The following is a 25,995-nucleotide window of genomic DNA, read 5'->3' as shown; positions in this document are numbered from 1 at the left end:
GAATAAGCACTGCTTTTGTTAATTTGCATAGGCAGAATAGAGACTTCTGGGAAAAGGCCGAAATTACAGTCACAGAAAATGGCTGCATCTATAGAGAACGCTAAGAAGTGTTGGCAGCTTTTCCTCTGACCCTGGCCACTTTTACAAGCAATCCTATGATAGTCAGCAGGACCCACCCTAAAAAGGAAGGGGCATCCACTTGGACCCTTTCCACCTTTTCTAAATCTCGCCTGATCGAGCCTGATTGAGCACTGATTGAGCAGATAAGCACATGTCATTCTCATTTCAGAAAGGTATTGGTTAGCTTGCTGCTAGCAGCTCAGTTATGTTATGATGTTAGAGGCTATGCAAGGAATGCTTTAGTCCAGCGATATGCAGTTTTTAATGCGCCTTGCATTCAGCAGGAAGATCTTTAGCTTGAATCTGTGGCCTAGGTATTCACCTTGGTATTTCTTTTGGCACAAAGTGAAGGAGTATTTAAGAGAAAATGCACAATGTGTTTCTTATGTTGTTATGAACAACTTGTTACTCTTTCTCATTAAGCTTCAGCCACTGAAGAAATATATAAATAAGGGCTGACTTCCTGTAAGACGTGTCCAAAGCTGGGACGGAATAAAAGGAGACACTTGTAAATGATAGTGCTATCGTTTGAGAAAGGGTAAGTTGAGACTGACTTTCATGCGTATTCACAGACCAAGCATCATAAAGATACCAGCATGATCTTCATTGCGGGCTTAGAGCCGGTATTAGCTTTTGAGAGGTAAGAGGATTTTGAGGGCTCGTTGGTCTAGGGGTATGATTCTCGCTTTGGGTGCGAGAGGTCCCGGGTTCAAATCCCGGACGAGCCCTTTTCTTGGTACTCTTTTCAAGTTGTTTTGAAGTTTGCGTTTCAAAACCAACATCAATTTTTTCTTTGCAGTAGTGGATAATTCTTTGCTAGAGTCTCATGCTTCAGCCCTGCCCAGTCTGAGCTAATACCAAACATCTGGTCTTGCATGGCATGTACGAGCGTTCAGCTAGGGATGTCGGGCAGGTTGCATGAAAGAAATCTAAAGCCAGAGGCCCATGGAATAGCCAGTTCGGAGCAGTTTCATTACAGAAAAATCAACTGTAGGTATCTGTTTCTGTAGTGTAGTGGTTATCACGTTCGCCTCACACGCGAAAGGTCCCCGGTTCGAAACCGGGCAGAAACAGTTGTTATATTGTGTTGGCTACAATGTTGATAGGTGCCGTTTTGCCATGGAATTGTCCAAGCCCTGAAGATTATTTCATGCAATCTCGTTCCAAGAAAGGGAATTCTCTCAAAACACTAAAGTAATCGGCGTGTGGATGTATCTGTTGGTTCTCAGACCTTGCTTTCAAAAGAGCCCTGCAATCGGTTCACTGCTCACCTAGAACAAGCATTAACATGGAGAATTGTTGGCACCAACAGGAATCTTATTTTAGTGGAGTGTTTCTGGCTTTGAGTGCAGAGGCCCTCGGCTCAATTCCAAGATGATCCTTCTCAGGGTGATGATACAAATGCATTGTCACCTTTACGTTTAATGTCAGAATCATTTATTTCCAGTTGGTGGTGTAAGAATGTTTGCAACAGTATGGCGATTTTTCCTAGCCATGCATGAATGAAAGCATATCACTCGCCTTTAGGTGTTTTTCTAATACATTGATATTTGCATCTTCCTTCCTAGCCTGCATGTTTGACTATCTTACAGGCTGCATGTAATAAGTATCACATCAGGGCCCTTCTTCTACTCAATTCACAACTGTTCTATCACGACATAGATAAGAAAGCTGCATCTGCTTTTGTTGTGTAGTGGTAATCAGGTTTACCTGACGTGTGAAAGCCCCATGCTTTGAAAGTACACAGTAACAAAGAAACCGATGACTTTTATAAAAAGGTGTCATGTGTGTCTCTTACTTTGCACAAAAAGTGCCAGAGATGACTTCATTTGCAGTCACTTGAAAAGTAGGGATTCTCCAATAAATGGTAAATGGTTGAAACAAATCTGAAGAAATGCATGACATACCTGTGTGTGTGTGTGTATGCATGTATGTATATATAGGGAGAGAGAGAGCGTCAATATAAACAGACTTTATTTCAATCAAGCTGTCTTTTCTATCCTTCAGGAGCAGAATGTTCTGATCATCAGCGCTCCAGAATGTAGTGTTTTCTTGGCAAGCATCACATATTGTGATGTGTTAGCTAAAAGTTCCATATCCTAGAGACTGATATATTCCTCTGTACTTGTACCTTGGGGATTCATCAAAACCTGGCATCATAAGCAGCTTTCTACTGCCACAGACTGGACAGCGAAACAATTTAAAATATCCCAGAAAAAGAAAATAAGCATGCTTAATCAGAGCTTTCTGGACAGGAAGGACATTTGAGCAAGTGAGGAATAAGCACTGCTTTTGTTAATTTGCATAGGCAGAATAGAGACTTCTGGGAAAAGGCCGAAATTACAGTCACAGAAAATGGCTGCATCTATAGAGAACGCTAAGAAGTGTTGGCAGCTTTTCCTCTGACCCTGGCCACTTTTACAAGCAATCCTATGATAGTCAGCAGGACCCACCCTAAAAAGGAAGGGGCATCCACTTGGACCCTTTCCACCTTTTCTAAATCTCGCCTGATCGAGCCTGATTGAGCACTGATTGAGCAGATAAGCACATGTCATTCTCATTTCAGAAAGGTATTGGTTAGCTTGCTGCTAGCAGCTCAGTTATGTTATGATGTTAGAGGCTATGCAAGGAATGCTTTAGTCCAGCGATATGCAGTTTTTAATGCGCCTTGCATTCAGCAGGAAGATCTTTAGCTTGAATCTGTGGCCTAGGTATTCACCTTGGTATTTCTTTTGGCACAAAGTGAAGGAGTATTTGAGAGAAAATGCACAATGTGTTTCTTATGTTGTTATGAACAACTTGTTACTCTTTCTCATTAAGCTTCAGCCACTGAAGAAATATATAAATAAGGGCTGACTTCCTGTAAGACGTGTCCAAAGCTGGGACGGAATAAAAGGAGACACTTGTAAATGATAGTGCTATCGTTTGAGAAAGGGTAAGTTGAGACTGACTTTCATGCGTATTCACAGACCAAGCATCATAAAGATACCAGCATGATCTTCATTGCGGGCTTAGAGCCGGTATTAGCTTTTGAGAGGTAAGAGGATTTTGAGGGCTCGTTGGTCTAGGGGTATGATTCTCGCTTTGGGTGCGAGTGGTCCCGGGTTCAAATCCCGGACGAGCCCTTTTCTTGGTACTCTTTTCAAGTTGTTTTGAAGTTTGCGTTTCAAAACCAACATCAATTTTTTCTTTGCAGTAGTGGATAATTCTTTGCTAGAGTCTCATGCTTCAGCCCTGCCCAGTCTGAGCTAATACCAAACATCTGGTCTTGCATGGCATGTACGAGCGTTCAGCTAGGGATGTCGGGCAGGTTGCATGAAAGAAATCTAAAGCCAGAGGCCCATGGAATAGCCAGTTCGGAGCAGTTTCATTACAGAAAAATCAACTGTAGGTATCTGTTTCTGTAGTGTAGTGGTTATCACGTTCGCCTCACACGCGAAAGGTCCCCGGTTCGAAACCGGGCAGAAACAGTTGTTATATTGTGTTGGCTACAATGTTGATAGGTGCCGTTTTGCCATGGAATTGTCCAAGCCCTGAAGATTATTTCATGCAATCTCGTTCCAAGAAAGGGAATTCTCTCAAAACACTAAAGTAATCGGCGTGTGGATGTATCTGTTGGTTCTCAGACCTTGCTTTCAAAAGAGCCCTGCAATCGGTTCACTGCTCACCTAGAACAAGCATTAACATGGAGAATTGTTGGCACCAACAGGAATCTTATTTTAGTGGAGTGTTTCTGGCTTTGAGTGCAGAGGCCCTCGGCTCAATTCCAAGATGATCCTTCTCAGGGTGATGATACAAATGCATTGTCACCTTTACGTTTAATGTCAGAATCATTTATTTCCAGTTGGTGGTGTAAGAATGTTTACAACAGTATGGCGATTTTTCCTAGCCATGCATGAATGAAAGCATATCACTCGCCTTTAGGTGTTTTTCTAATACATTGATATTTGCATCTTCCTTCCTAGCCTGCATGTTTGACTATCTTACAGGCTGCATGTAATAAGTATCACATCAGGGCCCTTCTTCTACTCAATTCACAACTGTTCTATCACGACATAGATAAGAAAGCTGCATCTGCTTTTGTTGTGTAGTGGTAATCAGGTTTACCTGACGTGTGAAAGCCCCATGCTTTGAAAGTACACAGTAACAAAGAAACCGATGACTTTTATAAAAAGGTGTCATGTGTGTCTCTTACTTTGCACAAAAAGTGCCAGAGATGACTTCATTTGCAGTCACTTGAAAAGTAGGGATTCTCCAATAAATGGTAAATGGTTGAAACAAATCTGAAGAAATGCATGACATACCTGTGTGTGTGTGTGTATGCATGTATGTATATATAGGGAGAGAGAGAGCGTCAATATAAACAGACTTTATTTCAATCAAGCTGTCTTTTCTATCCTTCAGGAGCAGAATGTTCTGATCATCAGCGCTCCAGAATGTAGTGTTTTCTTGGCAAGCATCACATATTGTGATGTGTTAGCTAAAAGTTCCATATCCTAGAGACTGATATATTCCTCTGTACTTGTACCTTGGGGATTCATCAAAACCTGGCATCATAAGCAGCTTTCTACTGCCACAGACTGGACAGCGAAACAATTTAAAATATCCCAGAAAAAGAAAATAAGCATGCTTAATCAGAGCTTTCTGGACAGGAAGGACATTTGAGCAAGTGAGGAATAAGCACTGCTTTTGTTAATTTGCATAGGCAGAATAGAGACTTCTGGGAAAAGGCCGAAATTACAGTCACAGAAAATGGCTGCATCTATAGAGAACGCTAAGAAGTGTTGGCAGCTTTTCCTCTGACCCTGGCCACTTTTACAAGCAATCCTATGATAGTCAGCAGGACCCACCCTAAAAAGGAAGGGGCATCCACTTGGACCCTTTCCACCTTTTCTAAATCTCGCCTGATTGAGCACTGATTGAGCAGATAAGCACATGTCATTCTCATTTCAGAAAGGTATTGGTTAGCTTGCTGCTAGCAGCTCAGTTATGTTATGATGTTAGAGGCTATGCAAGGAATGCTTTAGTCCAGCGATATTCAGTTTTTAATGCGCCTTGCATTCAGCAGGAAGATCTTTAGCTTGAATCTGTGGCCTAGGTATTCACCTTGGTATTTCTTTTGGCACAAAGTGAAGGAGTATTTAAGAGAAAATGCACAATGTGTTTCTTATGTTGTTATGAACAACTTGTTACTCTTTCTCATTAAGCTTCAGCCACTGAAGAAATATATAAATAAGGGCTGACTTCCTGTAAGACGTGTCCAAAGCTGGGACGGAATAAAAGGAGACACTTGTAAATGATAGTGCTATCGTTTGAGAAAGGGTAAGTTGAGACTGACTTTCATGCGTATTCACAGACCAAGCATCATAAAGATACCAGCATGATCTTCATTGCGGGCTTAGAGCCGGTATTAGCTTTTGAGAGGTAAGAGGATTTTGAGGGCTCGTTGGTCTAGGGGTATGATTCTCGCTTTGGGTGCGAGAGGTCCCGGGTTCAAATCCCGGACGAGCCCTTTTCTTGGTACTCTTTTCAAGTTGTTTTGAAGTTTGCGTTTCAAAACCAACATCAATTTTTTCTTTGCAGTAGTGGATAATTCTTTGCTAGAGTCTCATGCTTCAGCCCTGCCCAGTCTGAGCTAATACCAAACATCTGGTCTTGCATGGCATGTACGAGCGTTCAGCTAGGGATGTCGGGCAGGTTGCATGAAAGAAATCTAAAGCCAGAGGCCCATGGAATAGCCAGTTCGGAGCAGTTTCATTACAGAAAAATCAACTGTAGGTATCTGTTTCTGTAGTGTAGTGGTTATCACGTTCGCCTCACACGCGAAAGGTCCCCGGTTCGAAACCGGGCAGAAACAGTTGTTATATTGTGTTGGCTACAATGTTGATAGGTGCCGTTTTGCCATGGAATTGTCCAAGCCCTGAAGATTATTTCATGCAATCTCGTTCCAAGAAAGGGAATTCTCTCAAAACACTAAAGTAATCGGCGTGTGGATGTATCTGTTGGTTCTCAGACCTTGCTTTCAAAAGAGCCCTGCAATCGGTTCACTGCTCACCTAGAACAAGCATTAACATGGAGAATTGTTGGCACCAACAGGAATCTTATTTTAGTGGAGTGTTTCTGGCTTTGAGTGCAGAGGCCCTCGGCTCAATTCCAAGATGATCCTTCTCAGGGTGATGATACAAATGCATTGTCACCTTTACGTTTAATGTCAGAATCATTTATTTCCAGTTGGTGGTGTAAGAATGTTTGCAACAGTATGGCGATTTTTCCTAGCCATGCATGAATGAAAGCATATCACTCGCCTTTAGGTGTTTTTCTAATACATTGATATTTGCATCTTCCTTCCTAGCCTGCATGTTTGACTATCTTACAGGCTGCATGTAATAAGTATCACATCAGGGCCCTTCTTCTACTCAATTCACAACTGTTCTATCACGACATAGATAAGAAAGCTGCATCTGCTTTTGTTGTGTAGTGGTAATCAGGTTTACCTGACGTGTGAAAGCCCCATGCTTTGAAAGTACACAGTAACAAAGAAACCGATGACTTTTATAAAAAGGTGTCATGTGTGTCTCTTACTTTGCACAAAAAGTGCCAGAGATGACTTCATTTGCAGTCACTTGAAAAGTAGGGATTCTCCAATAAATGGTAAATGGTTGAAACAAATCTGAAGAAATGCATGACATACCTGTGTGTGTGTGTGTATGCATGTATGTATATATAGGGAGAGAGAGAGCGTCAATATAAACAGACTTTATTTCAATCAAGCTGTCTTTTCTATCCTTCAGGAGCAGAATGTTCTGATCATCAGCGCTCCAGAATGTAGTGTTTTCTTGGCAAGCATCACATATTGTGATGTGTTAGCTAAAAGTTCCATATCCTAGAGACTGATATATTCCTCTGTACTTGTACCTTGGGGATTCATCAAAACCTGGCATCATAAGCAGCTTTCTACTGCCACAGACTGGACAGCGAAACAATTTAAAATATCCCAGAAAAAGAAAATAAGCATGCTTAATCAGAGCTTTCTGGACAGGAAGGACATTTGAGCAAGTGAGGAATAAGCACTGCTTTTGTTAATTTGCATAGGCAGAATAGAGACTTCTGGGAAAAGGCCGAAATTACAGTCACAGAAAATGGCTGCATCTATAGAGAACGCTAAGAAGTGTTGGCAGCTTTTCCTCTGACCCTGGCCACTTTTACAAGCAATCCTATGATAGTCAGCAGGACCCACCCTAAAAAGGAAGGGGCATCCACTTGGACCCTTTCCACCTTTTCTAAATCTCGCCTGATTGAGCACTGATTGAGCAGATAAGCACATGTCATTCTCATTTCAGAAAGGTATTGGTTAGCTTGCTGCTAGCAGCTCAGTTATGTTATGATGTTAGAGGCTATGCAAGGAATGCTTTAGTCCAGCGATATTCAGTTTTTAATGCGCCTTGCATTCAGCAGGAAGATCTTTAGCTTGAATCTGTGGCCTAGGTATTCACCTTGGTATTTCTTTTGGCACAAAGTGAAGGAGTATTTAAGAGAAAATGCACAATGTGTTTCTTATGTTGTTATGAACAACTTGTTACTCTTTCTCATTAAGCTTCAGCCACTGAAGAAATATATAAATAAGGGCTGACTTCCTGTAAGACGTGTCCAAAGCTGGGACGGAATAAAAGGAGACACTTGTAAATGATAGTGCTATCGTTTGAGAAAGGGTAAGTTGAGACTGACTTTCATGCGTATTCACAGACCAAGCATCATAAAGATACCAGCATGATCTTCATTGCGGGCTTAGAGCCGGTATTAGCTTTTGAGAGGTAAGAGGATTTTGAGGGCTCGTTGGTCTAGGGGTATGATTCTCGCTTTGGGTGCGAGAGGTCCCGGGTTCAAATCCCGGACGAGCCCTTTTCTTGGTACTCTTTTCAAGTTGTTTTGAAGTTTGCGTTTCAAAACCAACATCAATTTTTTCTTTGCAGTAGTGGATAATTCTTTGCTAGAGTCTCATGCTTCAGCCCTGCCCAGTCTGAGCTAATACCAAACATCTGGTCTTGCATGGCATGTACGAGCGTTCAGCTAGGGATGTCGGGCAGGTTGCATGAAAGAAATCTAAAGCCAGAGGCCCATGGAATAGCCAGTTCGGAGCAGTTTCATTACAGAAAAATCAACTGTAGGTATCTGTTTCTGTAGTGTAGTGGTTATCACGTTCGCCTCACACGCGAAAGGTCCCCGGTTCGAAACCGGGCAGAAACAGTTGTTATATTGTGTTGGCTACAATGTTGATAGGTGCCGTTTTGCCATGGAATTGTCCAAGCCCTGAAGATTATTTCATGCAATCTCGTTCCAAGAAAGGGAATTCTCTCAAAACACTAAAGTAATCGGCGTGTGGATGTATCTGTTGGTTCTCAGACCTTGCTTTCAAAAGAGCCCTGCAATCGGTTCACTGCTCACCTAGAACAAGCATTAACATGGAGAATTGTTGGCACCAACAGGAATCTTATTTTAGTGGAGTGTTTCTGGCTTTGAGTGCAGAGGCCCTCGGCTCAATTCCAAGATGATCCTTCTCAGGGTGATGATACAAATGCATTGTCACCTTTACGTTTAATGTCAGAATCATTTATTTCCAGTTGGTGGTGTAAGAATGTTTGCAACAGTATGGCGATTTTTCCTAGCCATGCATGAATGAAAGCATATCACTCGCCTTTAGGTGTTTTTCTAATACATTGATATTTGCATCTTCCTTCCTAGCCTGCATGTTTGACTATCTTACAGGCTGCATGTAATAAGTATCACATCAGGGCCCTTCTTCTACTCAATTCACAACTGTTCTATCACGACATAGATAAGAAAGCTGCATCTGCTTTTGTTGTGTAGTGGTAATCAGGTTTACCTGACGTGTGAAAGCCCCATGCTTTGAAAGTACACAGTAACAAAGAAACCGATGACTTTTATAAAAAGGTGTCATGTGTGTCTCTTACTTTGCACAAAAAGTGCCAGAGATGACTTCATTTGCAGTCACTTGAAAAGTAGGGATTCTCCAATAAATGGTAAATGGTTGAAACAAATCTGAAGAAATGCATGACATACCTGTGTGTGTGTGTGTATGCATGTATGTATATATAGGGAGAGAGAGAGCGTCAATATAAACAGACTTTATTTCAATCAAGCTGTCTTTTCTATCCTTCAGGAGCAGAATGTTCTGATCATCAGCGCTCCAGAATGTAGTGTTTTCTTGGCAAGCATCACATATTGTGATGTGTTAGCTAAAAGTTCCATATCCTAGAGACTGATATATTCCTCTGTACTTGTACCTTGGGGATTCATCAAAACCTGGCATCATAAGCAGCTTTCTACTGCCACAGACTGGACAGCGAAACAATTTAAAATATCCCAGAAAAAGAAAATAAGCATGCTTAATCAGAGCTTTCTGGACAGGAAGGACATTTGAGCAAGTGAGGAATAAGCACTGCTTTTGTTAATTTGCATAGGCAGAATAGAGACTTCTGGGAAAAGGCCGAAATTACAGTCACAGAAAATGGCTGCATCTATAGAGAACGCTAAGAAGTGTTGGCAGCTTTTCCTCTGACCCTGGCCACTTTTACAAGCAATCCTATGATAGTCAGCAGGACCCACCCTAAAAAGGAAGGGGCATCCACTTGGACCCTTTCCACCTTTTCTAAATCTCGCCTGATCGAGCCTGATTGAGCACTGATTGAGCAGATAAGCACATGTCATTCTCATTTCAGAAAGGTATTGGTTAGCTTGCTGCTAGCAGCTCAGTTATGTTATGATGTTAGAGGCTATGCAAGGAATGCTTTAGTCCAGCGATATGCAGTTTTTAATGCGCCTTGCATTCAGCAGGAAGATCTTTAGCTTGAATCTGTGGCCTAGGTATTCACCTTGGTATTTCTTTTGGCACAAAGTGAAGGAGTATTTAAGAGAAAATGCACAATGTGTTTCTTATGTTGTTATGAACAACTTGTTACTCTTTCTCATTAAGCTTCAGCCACTGAAGAAATATATAAATAAGGGCTGACTTCCTGTAAGACGTGTCCAAAGCTGGGACGGAATAAAAGGAGACACTTGTAAATGATAGTGCTATCGTTTGAGAAAGGGTAAGTTGAGACTGACTTTCATGCGTATTCACAGACCAAGCATCATAAAGATACCAGCATGATCTTCATTGCGGGCTTAGAGCCGGTATTAGCTTTTGAGAGGTAAGAGGATTTTGAGGGCTCGTTGGTCTAGGGGTATGATTCTCGCTTTGGGTGCGAGAGGTCCCGGGTTCAAATCCCGGACGAGCCCTTTTCTTGGTACTCTTTTCAAGTTGTTTTGAAGTTTGCGTTTCAAAACCAACATCAATTTTTTCTTTGCAGTAGTGGATAATTCTTTGCTAGAGTCTCATGCTTCAGCCCTGCCCAGTCTGAGCTAATACCAAACATCTGGTCTTGCATGGCATGTACGAGCGTTCAGCTAGGGATGTCGGGCAGGTTGCATGAAAGAAATCTAAAGCCAGAGGCCCATGGAATAGCCAGTTCGGAGCAGTTTCATTACAGAAAAATCAACTGTAGGTATCTGTTTCTGTAGTGTAGTGGTTATCACGTTCGCCTCACACGCGAAAGGTCCCCGGTTCGAAACCGGGCAGAAACAGTTGTTATATTGTGTTGGCTACAATGTTGATAGGTGCCGTTTTGCCATGGAATTGTCCAAGCCCTGAAGATTATTTCATGCAATCTCGTTCCAAGAAAGGGAATTCTCTCAAAACACTAAAGTAATCGGCGTGTGGATGTATCTGTTGGTTCTCAGACCTTGCTTTCAAAAGAGCCCTGCAATCGGTTCACTGCTCACCTAGAACAAGCATTAACATGGAGAATTGTTGGCACCAACAGGAATCTTATTTTAGTGGAGTGTTTCTGGCTTTGAGTGCAGAGGCCCTCGGCTCAATTCCAAGATGATCCTTCTCAGGGTGATGATACAAATGCATTGTCACCTTTACGTTTAATGTCAGAATCATTTATTTCCAGTTGGTGGTGTAAGAATGTTTGCAACAGTATGGCGATTTTTCCTAGCCATGCATGAATGAAAGCATATCACTCGCCTTTAGGTGTTTTTCTAATACATTGATATTTGCATCTTCCTTCCTAGCCTGCATGTTTGACTATCTTACAGGCTGCATGTAATAAGTATCACATCAGGGCCCTTCTTCTACTCAATTCACAACTGTTCTATCACGACATAGATAAGAAAGCTGCATCTGCTTTTGTTGTGTAGTGGTAATCAGGTTTACCTGACGTGTGAAAGCCCCATGCTTTGAAAGTACACAGTAACAAAGAAACCGATGACTTTTATAAAAAGGTGTCATGTGTGTCTCTTACTTTGCACAAAAAGTGCCAGAGATGACTTCATTTGCAGTCACTTGAAAAGTAGGGATTCTCCAATAAATGGTAAATGGTTGAAACAAATCTGAAGAAATGCATGACATACCTGTGTGTGTGTGTGTATGCATGTATGTATATATAGGGAGAGAGAGAGCGTCAATATAAACAGACTTTATTTCAATCAAGCTGTCTTTTCTATCCTTCAGGAGCAGAATGTTCTGATCATCAGCGCTCCAGAATGTAGTGTTTTCTTGGCAAGCATCACATATTGTGATGTGTTAGCTAAAAGTTCCATATCCTAGAGACTGATATATTCCTCTGTACTTGTACCTTGGGGATTCATCAAAACCTGGCATCATAAGCAGCTTTCTACTGCCACAGACTGGACAGCGAAACAATTTAAAATATCCCAGAAAAAGAAAATAAGCATGCTTAATCAGAGCTTTCTGGACAGGAAGGACATTTGAGCAAGTGAGGAATAAGCACTGCTTTTGTTAATTTGCATAGGCAGAATAGAGACTTCTGGGAAAAGGCCGAAATTACAGTCACAGAAAATGGCTGCATCTATAGAGAACGCTAAGAAGTGTTGGCAGCTTTTCCTCTGACCCTGGCCACTTTTACAAGCAATCCTATGATAGTCAGCAGGACCCACCCTAAAAAGGAAGGGGCATCCACTTGGACCCTTTCCACCTTTTCTAAATCTCGCCTGATCGAGCCTGATTGAGCACTGATTGAGCAGATAAGCACATGTCATTCTCATTTCAGAAAGGTATTGGTTAGCTTGCTGCTAGCAGCTCAGTTATGTTATGATGTTAGAGGCTATGCAAGGAATGCTTTAGTCCAGCGATATGCAGTTTTTAATGCGCCTTGCATTCAGCAGGAAGATCTTTAGCTTGAATCTGTGGCCTAGGTATTCACCTTGGTATTTCTTTTGGCACAAAGTGAAGGAGTATTTGAGAGAAAATGCACAATGTGTTTCTTATGTTGTTATGAACAACTTGTTACTCTTTCTCATTAAGCTTCAGCCACTGAAGAAATATATAAATAAGGGCTGACTTCCTGTAAGACGTGTCCAAAGCTGGGACGGAATAAAAGGAGACACTTGTAAATGATAGTGCTATCGTTTGAGAAAGGGTAAGTTGAGACTGACTTTCATGCGTATTCACAGACCAAGCATCATAAAGATACCAGCATGATCTTCATTGCGGGCTTAGAGCCGGTATTAGCTTTTGAGAGGTAAGAGGATTTTGAGGGCTCGTTGGTCTAGGGGTATGATTCTCGCTTTGGGTGCGAGTGGTCCCGGGTTCAAATCCCGGACGAGCCCTTTTCTTGGTACTCTTTTCAAGTTGTTTTGAAGTTTGCGTTTCAAAACCAACATCAATTTTTTCTTTGCAGTAGTGGATAATTCTTTGCTAGAGTCTCATGCTTCAGCCCTGCCCAGTCTGAGCTAATACCAAACATCTGGTCTTGCATGGCATGTACGAGCGTTCAGCTAGGGATGTCGGGCAGGTTGCATGAAAGAAATCTAAAGCCAGAGGCCCATGGAATAGCCAGTTCGGAGCAGTTTCATTACAGAAAAATCAACTGTAGGTATCTGTTTCTGTAGTGTAGTGGTTATCACGTTCGCCTCACACGCGAAAGGTCCCCGGTTCGAAACCGGGCAGAAACAGTTGTTATATTGTGTTGGCTACAATGTTGATAGGTGCCGTTTTGCCATGGAATTGTCCAAGCCCTGAAGATTATTTCATGCAATCTCGTTCCAAGAAAGGGAATTCTCTCAAAACACTAAAGTAATCGGCGTGTGGATGTATCTGTTGGTTCTCAGACCTTGCTTTCAAAAGAGCCCTGCAATCGGTTCACTGCTCACCTAGAACAAGCATTAACATGGAGAATTGTTGGCACCAACAGGAATCTTATTTTAGTGGAGTGTTTCTGGCTTTGAGTGCAGAGGCCCTCGGCTCAATTCCAAGATGATCCTTCTCAGGGTGATGATACAAATGCATTGTCACCTTTACGTTTAATGTCAGAATCATTTATTTCCAGTTGGTGGTGTAAGAATGTTTACAACAGTATGGCGATTTTTCCTAGCCATGCATGAATGAAAGCATATCACTCGCCTTTAGGTGTTTTTCTAATACATTGATATTTGCATCTTCCTTCCTAGCCTGCATGTTTGACTATCTTACAGGCTGCATGTAATAAGTATCACATCAGGGCCCTTCTTCTACTCAATTCACAACTGTTCTATCACGACATAGATAAGAAAGCTGCATCTGCTTTTGTTGTGTAGTGGTAATCAGGTTTACCTGACGTGTGAAAGCCCCATGCTTTGAAAGTACACAGTAACAAAGAAACCGATGACTTTTATAAAAAGGTGTCATGTGTGTCTCTTACTTTGCACAAAAAGTGCCAGAGATGACTTCATTTGCAGTCACTTGAAAAGTAGGGATTCTCCAATAAATGGTAAATGGTTGAAACAAATCTGAAGAAATGCATGACATACCTGTGTGTGTGTGTGTATGCATGTATGTATATATAGGGAGAGAGAGAGCGTCAATATAAACAGACTTTATTTCAATCAAGCTGTCTTTTCTATCCTTCAGGAGCAGAATGTTCTGATCATCAGCGCTCCAGAATGTAGTGTTTTCTTGGCAAGCATCACATATTGTGATGTGTTAGCTAAAAGTTCCATATCCTAGAGACTGATATATTCCTCTGTACTTGTACCTTGGGGATTCATCAAAACCTGGCATCATAAGCAGCTTTCTACTGCCACAGACTGGACAGCGAAACAATTTAAAATATCCCAGAAAAAGAAAATAAGCATGCTTAATCAGAGCTTTCTGGACAGGAAGGACATTTGAGCAAGTGAGGAATAAGCACTGCTTTTGTTAATTTGCATAGGCAGAATAGAGACTTCTGGGAAAAGGCCGAAATTACAGTCACAGAAAATGGCTGCATCTATAGAGAACGCTAAGAAGTGTTGGCAGCTTTTCCTCTGACCCTGGCCACTTTTACAAGCAATCCTATGATAGTCAGCAGGACCCACCCTAAAAAGGAAGGGGCATCCACTTGGACCCTTTCCACCTTTTCTAAATCTCGCCTGATTGAGCACTGATTGAGCAGATAAGCACATGTCATTCTCATTTCAGAAAGGTATTGGTTAGCTTGCTGCTAGCAGCTCAGTTATGTTATGATGTTAGAGGCTATGCAAGGAATGCTTTAGTCCAGCGATATGCAGTTTTTAATGCGCCTTGCATTCAGCAGGAAGATCTTTAGCTTGAATCTGTGGCCTAGGTATTCACCTTGGTATTTCTTTTGGCACAAAGTGAAGGAGTATTTAAGAGAAAATGCACAATGTGTTTCTTATGTTGTTATGAACAACTTGTTACTCTTTCTCATTAAGCTTCAGCCACTGAAGAAATATATAAATAAGGGCTGACTTCCTGTAAGACGTGTCCAAAGCTGGGACGGAATAAAAGGAGACACTTGTAAATGATAGTGCTATCGTTTGAGAAAGGGTAAGTTGAGACTGACTTTCATGCGTATTCACAGACCAAGCATCATAAAGATACCAGCATGATCTTCATTGCGGGCTTAGAGCCGGTATTAGCTTTTGAGAGGTAAGAGGATTTTGAGGGCTCGTTGGTCTAGGGGTATGATTCTCGCTTTGGGTGCGAGAGGTCCCGGGTTCAAATCCCGGACGAGCCCTTTTCTTGGTACTCTTTTCAAGTTGTTTTGAAGTTTGCGTTTCAAAACCAACATCAATTTTTTCTTTGCAGTAGTGGATAATTCTTTGCTAGAGTCTCATGCTTCAGCCCTGCCCAGTCTGAGCTAATACCAAACATCTGGTCTTGCATGGCATGTACGAGCGTTCAGCTAGGGATGTCGGGCAGGTTGCATGAAAGAAATCTAAAGCCAGAGGCCCATGGAATAGCCAGTTCGGAGCAGTTTCATTACAGAAAAATCAACTGTAGGTATCTGTTTCTGTAGTGTAGTGGTTATCACGTTCGCCTCACACGCGAAAGGTCCCCGGTTCGAAACCGGGCAGAAACAGTTGTTATATTGTGTTGGCTACAATGTTGATAGGTGCCGTTTTGCCATGGAATTGTCCAAGCCCTGAAGATTATTTCATGCAATCTCGTTCCAAGAAAGGGAATTCTCTCAAAACACTAAAGTAATCGGCGTGTGGATGTATCTGTTGGTTCTCAGACCTTGCTTTCAAAAGAGCCCTGCAATCGGTTCACTGCTCACCTAGAACAAGCATTAACATGGAGAATTGTTGGCACCAACAGGAATCTTATTTTAGTGGAGTGTTTCTGGCTTTGAGTGCAGAGGCCCTCGGCTCAATTCCAAGATGATCCTTCTCAGGGTGATGATACAAATGCATTGTCACCTTTACGTTTAATGTCAGAATCATTTATTTCCAGTTGGTGGTGTAAGAATGTTTGCAACAGTATGGCGATTTTTCCTAGCCATGCATGAATGAAAGCATATCACTCGCCTTTAGGTGTTTTTCTAATACATTGATATTTGCATCTTCCTTCCTAGCCTGCATGTTTGACTATCTTACAGGCTGCATGTAATAAGTATCACATCAGGGCCCTTCTTCTACTCAATTCACAACTGTTCTATCACGACATAGATAAGAAAGCTGCATCTGCTTTTGTTGTGTAGTGGTAATCAGGTTTACCTGACGTGTGAAAGCCCCATGCTTTGAAAGTACACAGTAACAAAGAAACCGATGACTTTTATAAAAAGGTGTCATGTGTGTCTCTTACTTTGCACAAAAAGTGCCAGAGATGACTTCATTTGCAGTCACTTGAAAAGTAGGGATTCTCCAATAAATGGTAAATGGTTGAAACAAATCTGAAGAAATGCATGACATACCTGTGTGTGTGTGTGTATGCATGTATGTATATATAGGGAGAGAGAGAGCGTCAATATAAACAGACTTTATTTCAATCAAGCTGTCTTTTCTATCCTTCAGGAGCAGAATGTTCTGATCATCAGCGCTCCAGAATGTAGTGTTTTCTTGGCAAGCATCACATATTGTGATGTGTTAGCTAAAAGTTCCATATCCTAGAGACTGATATATTCCTCTGTACTTGTACCTTGGGGATTCATCAAAACCTGGCATCATAAGCAGCTTTCTACTGCCACAGACTGGACAGCGAAACAATTTAAAATATCCCAGAAAAAGAAAATAAGCATGCTTAATCAGAGCTTTCTGGACAGGAAGGACATTTGAGCAAGTGAGGAATAAGCACTGCTTTTGTTAATTTGCATAGGCAGAATAGAGACTTCTGGGAAAAGGCCGAAATTACAGTCACAGAAAATGGCTGCATCTATAGAGAACGCTAAGAAGTGTTGGCAGCTTTTCCTCTGACCCTGGCCACTTTTACAAGCAATCCTATGATAGTCAGCAGGACCCACCCTAAAAAGGAAGGGGCATCCACTTGGACCCTTTCCACCTTTTCTAAATCTCGCCTGATCGAGCCTGATTGAGCACTGATTGAGCAGATAAGCACATGTCATTCTCATTTCAGAAAGGTATTGGTTAGCTTGCTGCTAGCAGCTCAGTTATGTTATGATGTTAGAGGCTATGCAAGGAATGCTTTAGTCCAGCGATATGCAGTTTTTAATGCGCCTTGCATTCAGCAGGAAGATCTTTAGCTTGAATCTGTGGCCTAGGTATTCACCTTGGTATTTCTTTTGGCACAAAGTGAAGGAGTATTTAAGAGAAAATGCACAATGTGTTTCTTATGTTGTTATGAACAACTTGTTACTCTTTCTCATTAAGCTTCAGCCACTGAAGAAATATATAAATAAGGGCTGACTTCCTGTAAGACGTGTCCAAAGCTGGGACGGAATAAAAGGAGACACTTGTAAATGATAGTGCTATCGTTTGAGAAAGGGTAAGTTGAGACTGACTTTCATGCGTATTCACAGACCAAGCATCATAAAGATACCAGCATGATCTTCATTGCGGGCTTAGAGCCGGTATTAGCTTTTGAGAGGTAAGAGGATTTTGAGGGCTCGTTGGTCTAGGGGTATGATTCTCGCTTTGGGTGCGAGAGGTCCCGGGTTCAAATCCCGGACGAGCCCTTTTCTTGGTACTCTTTTCAAGTTGTTTTGAAGTTTGCGTTTCAAAACCAACATCAATTTTTTCTTTGCAGTAGTGGATAATTCTTTGCTAGAGTCTCATGCTTCAGCCCTGCCCAGTCTGAGCTAATACCAAACATCTGGTCTTGCATGGCATGTACGAGCGTTCAGCTAGGGATGTCGGGCAGGTTGCATGAAAGAAATCTAAAGCCAGAGGCCCATGGAATAGCCAGTTCGGAGCAGTTTCATTACAGAAAAATCAACTGTAGGTATCTGTTTCTGTAGTGTAGTGGTTATCACGTTCGCCTCACACGCGAAAGGTCCCCGGTTCGAAACCGGGCAGAAACAGTTGTTATATTGTGTTGGCTACAATGTTGATAGGTGCCGTTTTGCCATGGAATTGTCCAAGCCCTGAAGATTATTTCATGCAATCTCGTTCCAAGAAAGGGAATTCTCTCAAAACACTAAAGTAATCGGCGTGTGGATGTATCTGTTGGTTCTCAGACCTTGCTTTCAAAAGAGCCCTGCAATCGGTTCACTGCTCACCTAGAACAAGCATTAACATGGAGAATTGTTGGCACCAACAGGAATCTTATTTTAGTGGAGTGTTTCTGGCTTTGAGTGCAGAGGCCCTCGGCTCAATTCCAAGATGATCCTTCTCAGGGTGATGATACAAATGCATTGTCACCTTTACGTTTAATGTCAGAATCATTTATTTCCAGTTGGTGGTGTAAGAATGTTTACAACAGTATGGCGATTTTTCCTAGCCATGCATGAATGAAAGCATATCACTCGCCTTTAGGTGTTTTTCTAATACATTGATATTTGCATCTTCCTTCCTAGCCTGCATGTTTGACTATCTTACAGGCTGCATGTAATAAGTATCACATCAGGGCCCTTCTTCTACTCAATTCACAACTGTTCTATCACGACATAGATAAGAAAGCTGCATCTGCTTTTGTTGTGTAGTGGTAATCAGGTTTACCTGACGTGTGAAAGCCCCATGCTTTGAAAGTACACAGTAACAAAGAAACCGATGACTTTTATAAAAAGGTGTCATGTGTGTCTCTTACTTTGCACAAAAAGTGCCAGAGATGACTTCATTTGCAGTCACTTGAAAAGTAGGGATTCTCCAATAAATGGTAAATGGTTGAAACAAATCTGAAGAAATGCATGACATACCTGTGTGTGTGTGTGTATGCATGTATGTATATATAGGGAGAGAGAGAGCGTCAATATAAACAGACTTTATTTCAATCAAGCTGTCTTTTCTATCCTTCAGGAGCAGAATGTTCTGATCATCAGCGCTCCAGAATGTAGTGTTTTCTTGGCAAGCATCACATATTGTGATGTGTTAGCTAAAAGTTCCATATCCTAGAGACTGATATATTCCTCTGTACTTGTACCTTGGGGATTCATCAAAACCTGGCATCATAAGCAGCTTTCTACTGCCACAGACTGGACAGCGAAACAATTTAAAATATCCCAGAAAAAGAAAATAAGCATGCTTAATCAGAGCTTTCTGGACAGGAAGGACATTTGAGCAAGTGAGGAATAAGCACTGCTTTTGTTAATTTGCATAGGCAGAATAGAGACTTCTGGGAAAAGGCCGAAATTACAGTCACAGAAAATGGCTGCATCTATAGAGAACGCTAAGAAGTGTTGGCAGCTTTTCCTCTGACCCTGGCCACTTTTACAAGCAATCCTATGATAGTCAGCAGGACCCACCCTAAAAAGGAAGGGGCATCCACTTGGACCCTTTCCACCTTTTCTAAATCTCGCCTGATTGAGCACTGATTGAGCAGATAAGCACATGTCATTCTCATTTCAGAAAGGTATTGGTTAGCTTGCTGCTAGCAGCTCAGTTATGTTATGATGTTAGAGGCTATGCAAGGAATGCTTTAGTCCAGCGATATGCAGTTTTTAATGCGCCTTGCATTCAGCAGGAAGATCTTTAGCTTGAATCTGTGGCCTAGGTATTCACCTTGGTATTTCTTTTGGCACAAAGTGAAGGAGTATTTAAGAGAAAATGCACAATGTGTTTCTTATGTTGTTATGAACAACTTGTTACTCTTTCTCATTAAGCTTCAGCCACTGAAGAAATATATAAATAAGGGCTGACTTCCTGTAAGACGTGTCCAAAGCTGGGACGGAATAAAAGGAGACACTTGTAAATGATAGTGCTATCGTTTGAGAAAGGGTAAGTTGAGACTGACTTTCATGCGTATTCACAGACCAAGCATCATAAAGATACCAGCATGATCTTCATTGCGGGCTTAGAGCCGGTATTAGCTTTTGAGAGGTAAGAGGATTTTGAGGGCTCGTTGGTCTAGGGGTATGATTCTCGCTTTGGGTGCGAGAGGTCCCGGGTTCAAATCCCGGACGAGCCCTTTTCTTGGTACTCTTTTCAAGTTGTTTTGAAGTTTGCGTTTCAAAACCAACATCAATTTTTTCTTTGCAGTAGTGGATAATTCTTTGCTAGAGTCTCATGCTTCAGCCCTGCCCAGTCTGAGCTAATACCAAACATCTGGTCTTGCATGGCATGTACGAGCGTTCAGCTAGGGATGTCGGGCAGGTTGCATGAAAGAAATCTAAAGCCAGAGGCCCATGGAATAGCCAGTTCGGAGCAGTTTCATTACAGAAAAATCAACTGTAGGTATCTGTTTCTGTAGTGTAGTGGTTATCACGTTCGCCTCACACGCGAAAGGTCCCCGGTTCGAAACCGGGCAGAAACAGTTGTTATATTGTGTTGGCTACAATGTTGATAGGTGCCGTTTTGCCATGGAATTGTCCAAGCCCTGAAGATTATTTCATGCAATCTCGTTCCAAGAAAGGGAATTCTCTCAAAACACTAAAGTAATCGGCGTGTGGATGTATCTGTTGGTTCTCAGACCTTGCTTTCAAAAGAGCCCTGCAATCGGTTCACTGCTCACCTAGAACAAGCATTAACATGGAGAATTGTTGGCACCAACAGGAATCTTATTTTAGTGGAGTGTTTCTGGCTTTGAGTGCAGAGGCCCTCGGCTCAATTCCAAGATGATCCTTCTCAGGGTGATGATACAAATGCATTGTCACCTTTACGTTTAATGTCAGAATCATTTATTTCCAGTTGGTGGTGTAAGAATGTTTGCAACAGTATGGCGATTTTTCCTAGCCATGCATGAATGAAAGCATATCACTCGCCTTTAGGTGTTTTTCTAATACATTGATATTTGCATCTTCCTTCCTAGCCTGCATGTTTGACTATCTTACAGGCTGCATGTAATAAGTATCACATCAGGGCTCTTCTTCTACTCAATTCACAACTGTTCTATCACGACATAGATAAGAAAGCTGCATCTGCTTTTGTTGTGTAGTGGTAATCAGGTTTACCTGACGTGTGAAAGCCCCATGCTTTGAAAGTACACAGTAACAAAGAAACCGATGACTTTTATAAAAAGGTGTCATGTGTGTCTCTTACTTTGCACAAAAAGTGCCAGAGATGACTTCATTTGCAGTCACTTGAAAAGTAGGGATTCTCCAATAAATGGTAAATGGTTGAAACAAATCTGAAGAAATGCATGACATACCTGTGTGTGTGTGTGTATGCATGTATGTATATATAGGGAGAGAGAGAGCGTCAATATAAACAGACTTTATTTCAATCAAGCTGTCTTTTCTATCCTTCAGGAGCAGAATGTTCTGATCATCAGCGCTCCAGAATGTAGTGTTTTCTTGGCAAGCATCACATATTGTGATGTGTTAGCTAAAAGTTCCATATCCTAGAGACTGATATATTCCTCTGTACTTGTACCTTGGGGATTCATCAAAACCTGGCATCATAAGCAGCTTTCTACTGCCACAGACTGGACAGCGAAACAATTTAAAATATCCCAGAAAAAGAAAATAAGCATGCTTAATCAGAGCTTTCTGGACAGGAAGGACATTTGAGCAAGTGAGGAATAAGCACTGCTTTTGTTAATTTGCATAGGCAGAATAGAGACTTCTGGGAAAAGGCCGAAATTACAGTCACAGAAAATGGCTGCATCTATAGAGAACGCTAAGAAGTGTTGGCAGCTTTTCCTCTGACCCTGGCCACTTTTACAAGCAATCCTATGATAGTCAGCAGGACCCACCCTAAAAAGGAAGGGGCATCCACTTGGACCCTTTCCACCTTTTCTAAATCTCGCCTGATCGAGCCTGATTGAGCACTGATTGAGCAGATAAGCACATGTCATTCTCATTTCAGAAAGGTATTGGTTAGCTTGCTGCTAGCAGCTCAGTTATGTTATGATGTTAGAGGCTATGCAAGGAATGCTTTAGTCCAGCGATATGCAGTTTTTAATGCGCCTTGCATTCAGCAGGAAGATCTTTAGCTTGAATCTGTGGCCTAGGTATTCACCTTGGTATTTCTTTTGGCACAAAGTGAAGGAGTATTTAAGAGAAAATGCACAATGTGTTTCTTATGTTGTTATGAACAACTTGTTACTCTTTCTCATTAAGCTTCAGCCACTGAAGAAATATATAAATAAGGGCTGACTTCCTGTAAGACGTGTCCAAAGCTGGGACGGAATAAAAGGAGACACTTGTAAATGATAGTGCTATCGTTTGAGAAAGGGTAAGTTGAGACTGACTTTCATGCGTATTCACAGACCAAGCATCATAAAGATACCAGCATGATCTTCATTGCGGGCTTAGAGCCGGTATTAGCTTTTGAGAGGTAAGAGGATTTTGAGGGCTCGTTGGTCTAGGGGTATGATTCTCGCTTTGGGTGCGAGAGGTCCCGGGTTCAAATCCCGGACGAGCCCTTTTCTTGGTACTCTTTTCAAGTTGTTTTGAAGTTTGCGTTTCAAAACCAACATCAATTTTTTCTTTGCAGTAGTGGATAATTCTTTGCTAGAGTCTCATGCTTCAGCCCTGCCCAGTCTGAGCTAATACCAAACATCTGGTCTTGCATGGCATGTACGAGCGTTCAGCTAGGGATGTCGGGCAGGTTGCATGAAAGAAATCTAAAGCCAGAGGCCCATGGAATAGCCAGTTCGGAGCAGTTTCATTACAGAAAAATCAACTGTAGGTATCTGTTTCTGTAGTGTAGTGGTTATCACGTTCGCCTCACACGCGAAAGGTCCCCGGTTCGAAACCGGGCAGAAACAGTTGTTATATTGTGTTGGCTACAATGTTGATAGGTGCCGTTTTGCCATGGAATTGTCCAAGCCCTGAAGATTATTTCATGCAATCTCGTTCCAAGAAAGGGAATTCTCTCAAAACACTAAAGTAATCGGCGTGTGGATGTATCTGTTGGTTCTCAGACCTTGCTTTCAAAAGAGCCCTGCAATCGGTTCACTGCTCACCTAGAACAAGCATTAACATGGAGAATTGTTGGCACCAACAGGAATCTTATTTTAGTGGAGTGTTTCTGGCTTTGAGTGCAGAGGCCCTCGGCTCAATTCCAAGATGATCCTTCTCAGGGTGATGATACAAATGCATTGTCACCTTTACGTTTAATGTCAGAATCATTTATTTCCAGTTGGTGGTGTAAGAATGTTTGCAACAGTATGGCGATTTTTCCTAGCCATGCATGAATGAAAGCATATCACTCGCCTTTAGGTGTTTTTCTAATACATTGATATTTGCATCTTCCTTCCTAGCCTGCATGTTTGACTATCTTACAGGCTGCATGTAATAAGTATCACATCAGGGCCCTTCTTCTACTCAATTCACAACTGTTCTATCACGACATAGATAAGAAAGCTGCATCTGCTTTTGTTGTGTAGTGGTAATCAGGTTTACCTGACGTGTGAAAGCCCCATGCTTTGAAAGTACACAGTAACAAAGAAACCGATGACTTTTATAAAAAGGTGTCATGTGTGTCTCTTACTTTGCACAAAAAGTGCCAGAGATGACTTCATTTGCAGTCACTTGAAAAGTAGGGATTCTCCAATAAATGGTAAATGGTTGAAACAAATCTGAAGAAATGCATGACATACCTGTGTGTGTGTGTGTATGCATGTATGTATATATAGGGAGAGAGAGAGCGTCAATATAAACAGACTTTATTTCAATCAAGCTGTCTTTTCTATCCTTCAGGAGCAGAATGTTCTGATCATCAGCGCTCCAGAATGTAGTGTTTTCTTGGCAAGCATCACATATTGTGATGTGTTAGCTAAAAGTTCCATATCCTAGAGACTGATATATTCCTCTGTACTTGTACCTTGGGGATTCATCAAAACCTGGCATCATAAGCAGCTTTCTACTGCCACAGACTGGACAGCGAAACAATTTAAAATATCCCAGAAAAAGAAAATAAGCATGCTTAATCAGAGCTTTCTGGACAGGAAGGACATTTGAGCAAGTGAGGAATAAGCACTGCTTTTGTTAATTTGCATAGGCAGAATAGAGACTTCTGGGAAAAGGCCGAAATTACAGTCACAGAAAATGGCTGCATCTATAGAGAACGCTAAGAAGTGTTGGCAGCTTTTCCTCTGACCCTGGCCACTTTTACAAGCAATCCTATGATAGTCAGCAGGACCCACCCTAAAAAGGAAGGGGCATCCACTTGGACCCTTTCCACCTTTTCTAAATCTCGCCTGATCGAGCCTGATTGAGCACTGATTGAGCAGATAAGCACATGTCATTCTCATTTCAGAAAGGTATTGGTTAGCTTGCTGCTAGCAGCTCAGTTATGTTATGATGTTAGAGGCTATGCAAGGAATGCTTTAGTCCAGCGATATGCAGTTTTTAATGCGCCTTGCATTCAGCAGGAAGATCTTTAGCTTGAATCTGTGGCCTAGGTATTCACCTTGGTATTTCTTTTGGCACAAAGTGAAGGAGTATTTGAGAGAAAATGCACAATGTGTTTCTTATGTTGTTATGAACAACTTGTTACTCTTTCTCATTAAGCTTCAGCCACTGAAGAAATATATAAATAAGGGCTGACTTCCTGTAAGACGTGTCCAAAGCTGGGACGGAATAAAAGGAGACACTTGTAAATGATAGTGCTATCGTTTGAGAAAGGGTAAGTTGAGACTGACTTTCATGCGTATTCACAGACCAAGCATCATAAAGATACCAGCATGATCTTCATTGCGGGCTTAGAGCCGGTATTAGCTTTTGAGAGGTAAGAGGATTTTGAGGGCTCGTTGGTCTAGGGGTATGATTCTCGCTTTGGGTGCGAGAGGTCCCGGGTTCAAATCCCGGACGAGCCCTTTTCTTGGTACTCTTTTCAAGTTGTTTTGAAGTTTGCGTTTCAAAACCAACATCAATTTTTTCTTTGCAGTAGTGGATAATTCTTTGCTAGAGTCTCATGCTTCAGCCCTGCCCAGTCTGAGCTAATACCAAACATCTGGTCTTGCATGGCATGTACGAGCGTTCAGCTAGGGATGTCGGGCAGGTTGCATGAAAGAAATCTAAAGCCAGAGGCCCATGGAATAGCCAGTTCGGAGCAGTTTCATTACAGAAAAATCAACTGTAGGTATCTGTTTCTGTAGTGTAGTGGTTATCACGTTCGCCTCACACGCGAAAGGTCCCCGGTTCGAAACCGGGCAGAAACAGTTGTTATATTGTGTTGGCTACAATGTTGATAGGTGCCGTTTTGCCATGGAATTGTCCAAGCCCTGAAGATTATTTCATGCAATCTCGTTCCAAGAAAGGGAATTCTCTCAAAACACTAAAGTAATCGGCGTGTGGATGTATCTGTTGGTTCTCAGACCTTGCTTTCAAAAGAGCCCTGCAATCGGTTCACTGCTCACCTAGAACAAGCATTAACATGGAGAATTGTTGGCACCAACAGGAATCTTATTTTAGTGGAGTGTTTCTGGCTTTGAGTGCAGAGGCCCTCGGCTCAATTCCAAGATGATCCTTCTCAGGGTGATGATACAAATGCATTGTCACCTTTACGTTTAATGTCAGAATCATTTATTTCCAGTTGGTGGTGTAAGAATGTTTGCAACAGTATGGCGATTTTTCCTAGCCATGCATGAATGAAAGCATATCACTCGCCTTTAGGTGTTTTTCTAATACATTGATATTTGCATCTTCCTTCCTAGCCTGCATGTTTGACTATCTTACAGGCTGCATGTAATAAGTATCACATCAGGGCCCTTCTTCTACTCAATTCACAACTGTTCTATCACGACATAGATAAGAAAGCTGCATCTGCTTTTGTTGTGTAGTGGTAATCAGGTTTACCTGACGTGTGAAAGCCCCATGCTTTGAAAGTACACAGTAACAAAGAAACCGATGACTTTTATAAAAAGGTGTCATGTGTGTCTCTTACTTTGCACAAAAAGTGCCAGAGATGACTTCATTTGCAGTCACTTGAAAAGTAGGGATTCTCCAATAAATGGTAAATGGTTGAAACAAATCTGAAGAAATGCATGACATACCTGTGTGTGTGTGTGTATGCATGTATGTATATATAGGG

At 41.8% G+C, this 25,995-nt stretch overlaps 20 non-coding genes across 20 annotated transcripts; all 20 read left to right on the top strand.

Annotated features, from left to right (window-relative positions):
• Positions 1 to 776: 776 nt before the first annotated feature.
• On the top strand, positions 777 to 848 carry TRNAP-UGG (transfer RNA proline (anticodon UGG)). Its single transcript has one exon. It is a non-coding gene; the product is annotated as a tRNA-Pro (tRNA).
• A 272-nt stretch (positions 849 to 1,120) lies between these two features.
• TRNAV-CAC (transfer RNA valine (anticodon CAC)) lies at positions 1,121 to 1,193 on the top strand. Its single transcript has one exon. It is a non-coding gene; the product is annotated as a tRNA-Val (tRNA).
• Positions 1,194 to 3,517: 2,324 nt separating this feature from the next.
• Positions 3,518 to 3,590, top strand: TRNAV-CAC (transfer RNA valine (anticodon CAC)). The gene has a single exon. It is a non-coding gene; the product is annotated as a tRNA-Val (tRNA).
• Positions 3,591 to 5,560: 1,970 nt separating this feature from the next.
• TRNAP-UGG (transfer RNA proline (anticodon UGG)) lies at positions 5,561 to 5,632 on the top strand. Its single transcript has one exon. It is a non-coding gene; the product is annotated as a tRNA-Pro (tRNA).
• Positions 5,633 to 5,904: 272 nt separating this feature from the next.
• Positions 5,905 to 5,977, top strand: TRNAV-CAC (transfer RNA valine (anticodon CAC)). The gene has a single exon. It is a non-coding gene; the product is annotated as a tRNA-Val (tRNA).
• Positions 5,978 to 7,947: 1,970 nt separating this feature from the next.
• On the top strand, positions 7,948 to 8,019 carry TRNAP-UGG (transfer RNA proline (anticodon UGG)). Its single transcript has one exon. It is a non-coding gene; the product is annotated as a tRNA-Pro (tRNA).
• Positions 8,020 to 8,291: 272 nt separating this feature from the next.
• On the top strand, positions 8,292 to 8,364 carry TRNAV-CAC (transfer RNA valine (anticodon CAC)). The gene has a single exon. It is a non-coding gene; the product is annotated as a tRNA-Val (tRNA).
• Positions 8,365 to 10,344: 1,980 nt separating this feature from the next.
• Positions 10,345 to 10,416, top strand: TRNAP-UGG (transfer RNA proline (anticodon UGG)). Its single transcript has one exon. It is a non-coding gene; the product is annotated as a tRNA-Pro (tRNA).
• A 272-nt stretch (positions 10,417 to 10,688) lies between these two features.
• TRNAV-CAC (transfer RNA valine (anticodon CAC)) lies at positions 10,689 to 10,761 on the top strand. The gene has a single exon. It is a non-coding gene; the product is annotated as a tRNA-Val (tRNA).
• Positions 10,762 to 13,085: 2,324 nt separating this feature from the next.
• TRNAV-CAC (transfer RNA valine (anticodon CAC)) lies at positions 13,086 to 13,158 on the top strand. Its single transcript has one exon. It is a non-coding gene; the product is annotated as a tRNA-Val (tRNA).
• A 1,970-nt stretch (positions 13,159 to 15,128) lies between these two features.
• TRNAP-UGG (transfer RNA proline (anticodon UGG)) lies at positions 15,129 to 15,200 on the top strand. Its single transcript has one exon. It is a non-coding gene; the product is annotated as a tRNA-Pro (tRNA).
• A 272-nt stretch (positions 15,201 to 15,472) lies between these two features.
• On the top strand, positions 15,473 to 15,545 carry TRNAV-CAC (transfer RNA valine (anticodon CAC)). The gene has a single exon. It is a non-coding gene; the product is annotated as a tRNA-Val (tRNA).
• Positions 15,546 to 17,525: 1,980 nt separating this feature from the next.
• TRNAP-UGG (transfer RNA proline (anticodon UGG)) lies at positions 17,526 to 17,597 on the top strand. The gene has a single exon. It is a non-coding gene; the product is annotated as a tRNA-Pro (tRNA).
• A 272-nt stretch (positions 17,598 to 17,869) lies between these two features.
• TRNAV-CAC (transfer RNA valine (anticodon CAC)) lies at positions 17,870 to 17,942 on the top strand. The gene has a single exon. It is a non-coding gene; the product is annotated as a tRNA-Val (tRNA).
• Positions 17,943 to 19,912: 1,970 nt separating this feature from the next.
• On the top strand, positions 19,913 to 19,984 carry TRNAP-UGG (transfer RNA proline (anticodon UGG)). Its single transcript has one exon. It is a non-coding gene; the product is annotated as a tRNA-Pro (tRNA).
• Positions 19,985 to 20,256: 272 nt separating this feature from the next.
• Positions 20,257 to 20,329, top strand: TRNAV-CAC (transfer RNA valine (anticodon CAC)). Its single transcript has one exon. It is a non-coding gene; the product is annotated as a tRNA-Val (tRNA).
• Positions 20,330 to 22,309: 1,980 nt separating this feature from the next.
• TRNAP-UGG (transfer RNA proline (anticodon UGG)) lies at positions 22,310 to 22,381 on the top strand. The gene has a single exon. It is a non-coding gene; the product is annotated as a tRNA-Pro (tRNA).
• A 272-nt stretch (positions 22,382 to 22,653) lies between these two features.
• Positions 22,654 to 22,726, top strand: TRNAV-CAC (transfer RNA valine (anticodon CAC)). Its single transcript has one exon. It is a non-coding gene; the product is annotated as a tRNA-Val (tRNA).
• A 1,980-nt stretch (positions 22,727 to 24,706) lies between these two features.
• Positions 24,707 to 24,778, top strand: TRNAP-UGG (transfer RNA proline (anticodon UGG)). Its single transcript has one exon. It is a non-coding gene; the product is annotated as a tRNA-Pro (tRNA).
• A 272-nt stretch (positions 24,779 to 25,050) lies between these two features.
• On the top strand, positions 25,051 to 25,123 carry TRNAV-CAC (transfer RNA valine (anticodon CAC)). Its single transcript has one exon. It is a non-coding gene; the product is annotated as a tRNA-Val (tRNA).
• The last annotated feature ends 872 nt before the right edge of the window (positions 25,124 to 25,995 follow it).

Source organism: Triturus cristatus, chromosome 8 (assembly GCF_964204655.1).
Source record: "Triturus cristatus chromosome 8, aTriCri1.1, whole genome shotgun sequence".
Classification (NCBI taxonomy): domain Eukaryota; kingdom Metazoa; phylum Chordata; class Amphibia; order Caudata; family Salamandridae; genus Triturus; species Triturus cristatus.
This window is presented reverse-complemented; position numbering and strand designations above follow the sequence as displayed.